This window comes from Budorcas taxicolor, chromosome 25, assembly GCF_023091745.1.
Source record: "Budorcas taxicolor isolate Tak-1 chromosome 25, Takin1.1, whole genome shotgun sequence".
NCBI classification, from domain to species: Eukaryota; Metazoa; Chordata; class Mammalia; order Artiodactyla; family Bovidae; genus Budorcas; species Budorcas taxicolor.
The window spans coordinates 17,459,631-17,465,636 of NC_068934.1; the positions used below are offsets into that span (position 1 = coordinate 17,459,631).

General features: G+C 50.1%; 1 non-coding gene across 1 annotated transcript; it reads right to left on the reverse strand.

Moving 5' to 3' along the window:
* Positions 1 to 367: 367 nt before the first annotated feature.
* Positions 368 to 440, reverse strand: TRNAE-CUC (transfer RNA glutamic acid (anticodon CUC)). The gene has a single exon. It is a non-coding gene; the product is annotated as a tRNA-Glu (tRNA).
* Between the last annotated feature and the right edge of the window lie 5,566 nt (positions 441 to 6,006).

Genomic DNA, 6,006 nt, shown 5'->3' on the forward strand with positions numbered 1-6,006 from the left:
TGAGGGAGCTGGGATCTCTTTTGTAAGGACACCAACCCCATTTATGACCTGATCACCTCCCAAAGGCCCCATCACCTAATTCCATCACACTGGTTGCAACCTATGAATTCTGAGGGACATAATGTAGTTTATAATGTAGCCCTGTAATTTTTTTAAAAAAGTAAATATAATATAGTCCTGGACCACTTTCCACCCCTTTCAGAGGGCCCCGGTGGAATCTTTTTTCAGTGAAAAGGAGTAGAAGATTAGGGACGTTAGTGCACACACGTTGAGAGGAGGTGGGGAGGAGCTTTCTCATGAATTTTTAAATTACTTTTATTTATTTATTTGGCTGTACCGGGTCCTCGTTGGGGCCTGTGGGGTCTACTTCCCCGACCAGGGATTGAACCCAGGCCCCCTGCGTTGAGAACACAGTGTCTTAGCCACTGGACCACCAGGGAAATCCTGGTAAGCTTATTCCTGGAGCAGTTTGTCACCGTGTCACCTGAAGCAAAGCCTCTTCACCATGTGGACTTCTGAGCTTGGAAGGGGCTGGGGTTTCCTATGGTTGTCATTTATTCTAAATATACTAACTGAGCACTTGCTGTGTTTCAAGCAGTGTCCTAGGTACAGGGATGTGGTGGGAAAATCCCTGACCTCCAGGAATTTACTGTCTAGGAGGGGTCTTGCCCTGCTCCACTACTGTCCCTCCATTCTCTCTTTGTCCCTGACTTACTCATCTTCATATCTTGGGGTGGGGACAAAATCTGTTGATAAATATCAAAGTGCTTGGAAGGCCTGAGGCAGATCCTGGCTGACTTGTTTGTAACCAGTGCAACCCCCGAAATGAGGTGTGTGTGTCGCAGGAAGGCTGGGACTTTGGGTACTCACACCTGCAGTTACTCTGCTCTGCCACTAGATGTCAGTGCTGTGTTAGGGGGTCAGGGAGCTTAGGGTGATTCGCTTTTAGACTCAAGTTGTGAAAAGTGCAAATAACTGCTTACTGTGCCCTAGTTGCTGATCTGTTATATTTTTATGTCATTCAGTGCTCATAAAAACTCAAGAGTTTTTTATTTTATGTCATTCAATGCTCATAAAAACTCAAGAGAGTTAAGCATTGCTCACAGAAACTGTCATCCCCACTTTACAGACAAGGAAACTGGGGCTCAGGAAAGGGGTCTAACTGGCAGTCTTGCTTTTCCGATGATCCAGCGGATGTTGGCAATTCGATCTCTGGTTCCTCTGCTGCTGCTGCTGCCAAGTCTCTTCGGTCGTGTCCGACTCTGTGCAACCCCATAGATGGCAGCCCACCAGGCTCCCCCGTCCCTGGGATTCTCCAGGCAAGAACACTGGAGTGGGTTGCCATTTCCTTCTCCCTTTTCTAATCCAGCTTGAACCTCTGGAAGTTCTTGGTTCACGTACTGTTGAAGCCTGGCTTGGAGAATTTTGAGCATTACTTTACTAGTTTGTGAGATGAGTGCAATTGTGCGGTAGTTTGAGCATTCTTTGGCATTGCCTTTCTTTGGGATTGGAATGCAAACTGACCTTTTCCAGTCCTGTGGCCACTGCTGAGTTTTCCAAATTTGCTGGCATATTGAGGGCAGCACTTTCACAGCATCATCTTTTAGGATTTGAAATAGCTCAACTGGAATTCCATCACCTCCACTAGCTTTGTTCGTAGTGATGCTTCCTAAGGCCCACTTGACTTCACATTCCAGGATGTCTGGCTCTGGGTGAGTGATCACACCATCATGGTGATCTGCTTATATTGTACAAACTAAACAGTTTAATAAATCATTTTTATCTATATCATCTAATTCAATCCAAACAGTTATCCTTTGAGGGAGAGTTTTTAATCTCCATTTAAGGATGGGGAAAGTGAAGGTCAGAGAAGTTCACTCATTTCCCAAGTTTTGGAGCTGGGATTAGAAACCAGGTCTTTCTAGCTGCAATACCACATTCTTTTCATGCTGAAATTGCCTGGAGATGATAAGGATGGGCTTCATAATGGTTTTCAATGGCTACGAGATATGACTTGTTAGCTGCATTTTGCAGATGGAGCATCTGAGCCCCAGAGGGGACCCGCCTGTCACTTGCCCGTTGCAGCACAGCTGGAACTGGGAGAGATGGGGATGAATGCAGGCAGCAGTCCACAAGCCAGTTAGTGTCTCTCTCTGCTTCTGTCACTAACGGGAGTGAGAGAGCTCCCCCTTCCTAGAGGGGTGGGGGCAACTTCGAGATGACTGTCCACCAGCTCACCTGCAGAGTGAACGCTCCCAGGACACCTGTCTGGAGGTGACGGTAGCCAGGACCCTGCTTCCTACCTGGAGGCTCCCTGGCTGTGTGGAGGGGAGAGCAGCACACAGCCAGGTGCCTTGCTTGAAGCAAATTCCGAGGGAGTGATGAGCAGTTGGGGGAGGAGGCTGCCAGGAGTGAGAGGCCAGGTGAAGGGTCCTGGGGGCAGAACTGTGTTTGGCTTTGAGGAGAGGGGGGAATCACGAGAGATGAGCAGAGCAGGGTGTGATGTGATCAAACGGTATATGTGAAAGATGACTCTCACTGAGCCGGGGAGGGTGGGAGAGATGTGGGAAACCCACACAGAGGCTTTGGAAGGTGCAGACCCAGCGGTCTGGGCAGCCCGGAAGGACGGCGGACGACCCTGAGGACAGTGGATCCTGTGAGTTGAGAATAACCCCTGAGTCTTGGTCATCATGCGTGGTTCTTTGCAGCCTTCATCAGTTACAGGATAAACACCTCCCTTCTTCTCGGGGCTCAGTCTGTAGCTACCAGTTCAGCCTACCTTGGGTCACCGTCTTCTTGGTTTCACTAAGTTATCTGCATAAATTGAGGTTTAACTTGCTTGTGGTGGGTCTGCTAACTCATAATTGCAGTCCAGGTGGTGTTCATTCATGAAAGCCTCTTCATGTTTTATATCAGATTTGAAAGGCAAAGGAACTTGTCATGTAAGCCCAGTGAGGAGTTCCTGGGTGAGAAATATCATCTACTGTAAACCTGAAGTTGCCAAACGGTGTTGAGCCGGATCCACACATTCTCTCTCCTGTAATGTCTTGGAAATGCCATGCGGAGTGTTGATTTTTCTGTTCTCAGCTTACAGGGCAAAATGGCATTCACTTTTACTATTTATTTTTGGAGAAAGTTCAGGAGGAAGGAAGGAGAAATTCCTTTGGCATATTTCAAAGAGGACAAAAATACAACCTGACTTTTGTGTGGTGAAAATGTGGGAAATTTCAGTTTCTGAGTGTCTATGCTGGAGGAAGCAGGCTGAACTTTGAGTCTTGGTTCCTCGGGGCCTGGACCCAGAGAAGGGAACAGCTGGTAGGTGCTGAGCTGCGCTGGAAAGTCAGCAGGCAGTTTATGTTAGAAAATTCAACTTGGGGCTCCTTTCCGGGCCTCCAGGGTCACGGACTCCAGCGGTGAGAGAGATGCTGTCTTAGTCAACCTGACGTGCCCAAAGGAAAGAAAATCTCTCCAACCGGTTAACTCCTTCAGCATGGTTGGAGAAGGCAGCACACGGTAGTGATGGGGCTCCAGGCCTCTAGCCCTGTGCCAGTGACGCAGCCTGCCCTTCACATGTCAGCCCACCTGTGTTCCCTCGTCTGTAAAATGGGAACACTTAGAGCCCTGTTTCAAGAATCACTGTGAGCACTCTATGAGATGTTGAGCTACTCTTTGTCTAGTGTTAGTTGCTCGGTCGTGTCTGACTCCTTGCAACCCCATGGACTGTAGCCCGCCAGGCTCCATGGGAATCCCCAGGCAAGAACACTGGAGTAGGCAGCCATTCCCTTCTCCAGGGGATCCTCTCGACCCAAAGATTGAACTCAGGTCTCCTGCTTTACGGGCAGATTTTTTTGCTGCCTGAGCCAGTAGGAAAGCCCTTACTCTTTACTTACTGCTGCTGCTGCTGCTGCTAAGTCGCTTAAGTCGTGTCCGACTCTGTGTGACCCCATAGACGACAGCTCACCAGGCTCCCCCGTCCCTGGGATTCTCCAGGCAAGAACACTGGAGTGGGTTGCCATTTCCTTCTCCGATGCAGGAAAGTGAAAAGTGAAAGTGAAGTCGCTCAGTCGTGTCCGACTCCCGAGACCCCATGGACTGCAGCCCACCAGGCTCCTCCATCCATGGGAGATTCCAGGCAAGAGTACTGGAGTGGGGTGCCATTGCCTTCTCCAACTCTTTACTTAGCATGTGCTAAACAAATACTAATAATTGCTAATATTAGATTTGTCACTGAAATTGTATTTAAGCATACCCAGGAACAAATTAAAAGTGTATGTGTGTGTGTGCATCTTAGAATTGGTCTTCCAAAAGAAAATAAAACAAATTTAAATGTGTGAGAAAGGAACAAATTGTTCCCTTAGAGACTGGGATACCCTGGGAAATTTCCTATAAGTTGCTGAGACCATGTCTTCTCCTTGCCAAAATATTCCAGGGAACAGAGGAGAAGCCAGCCAGTGGCCCAGCTGTTGGCTTTACAGGGCCCAGGATCCATATGTTTGGCTGGGTTTGTCCTTCTGGCATCCTAGCCTTGGGGGCGGGGGGTTGCACGTCCCCAAGAGCGGCTGCCCTGGGTGCCTTCCAAACAGCTGCTTTGCTGAAAAATGGAACACAAGGGAGGTCTGAGACTCACCAGAGGAAGGGCGGATCCCAAACCCAAAGGCAAGCGATCCCAAAGCCATGGAGGGAGAGGGGGACTCCCAGGGGCTGGCGCCCACTGCACTGGAAGTCAGTATCGACGAGCTCCATCTGGGAACCTCCCCGGCATCAACAGCACCAAAAGCTTGACCCAGCACTTTGGCGGTACATCCTCCCAGTTCATCTCATTGCCTTGGCAGGCCTTTCTTAGTGACTGTGGACTCCGAGTCAGCCCTGGGCTGGTCCCCAGGGGAAACAGGCTGGTCACAACAATAAATAACTGGTTGATTTCTTCCCACAAGCAGTCTGGTGCTGGGCGCTTCCTGGGGATGGTCCTCGTCACAGTAGGTCTCTGAGTAGGAAGGCTGTACCCCCCGCTTTGAAGAGTAGAAACGAAGACCCAGAGAGGTCAAGTCCCCTGCGGAAAGCCACACAGCTGGGAAGAAGCAAAGCTGGGATCCAGATGCAGGCTCTGACTCTAAATCCGCACCTCTGGCATGTGCGTGGTTGCCCTGGCAACATCTGGCAGAGGAGCAGAGATGGCACTCACAGGGCACTTCATATGCCGTCTCTGGGTGAAACCCAAGCTGGCCTGCCTTAGAGGCTAGCTACTGTGATGGGAACACAGCAGGTGAGAAGTGAATATCGCCAGCTGGGGCCCCTCTGAGCTTCTGCAAATCAGATGAAGATACTTTGCCAGAATACTGAAATAAACTGTCATAACTGGGTGTTTTCTGGTACCTCCTAGGTAGATGCCTTTAAATAGCATGAAGGACTAGAATTGCCTGACCCTGGGAAGTTACAGCTTCAGGGAGCAGTGAGAAGCAGTTTGCGCCCCTCCCATCAGGAAGACCAGCCTCAGGCAGGAAGAGAACTCCAGAGGTCGCCAGGCCCATAGCTCTCCTGGCAGATTGCATCCCGGATGTCGGCCCTGGCAAGGCAGCTCGTCTTGTTTTATAAACTTCCCAAGGCTGGATAATAACCGCCTCCTCTCATCGCTCATTCTAGTTTATGAAAGAGCTTGAAAGAGTGTAAAGGAATGTGTACTTCCTCTTAAAGATAGAAGTTGTAAGTTTTATTTTTCTTGGTCGAGAAAGACTTGCTGAGTGCAGGGTGCTGCCCAGGGAGGCAGGGTGTGACAAGCAGGCATTGCTACTGGAGCTCGGTTCCCATTCTGTCCTGGGCACCTCACCTGACCTCCCGGAGCCTCCACATCCTCCTGTGAAAAGGGGACAGTCCTGGCTCCCTGGAAGGGCTGCCAGCAGGCCTGACGGTTGGCTCTAGGGCTGCAGCTGTCGGGAGCTTCTTGACTGCAGCCCGGAGCCCGTTTTTCCCAGAGTGGCCTGGCCCTGCTTCCTTACTGCTCTCCCATCC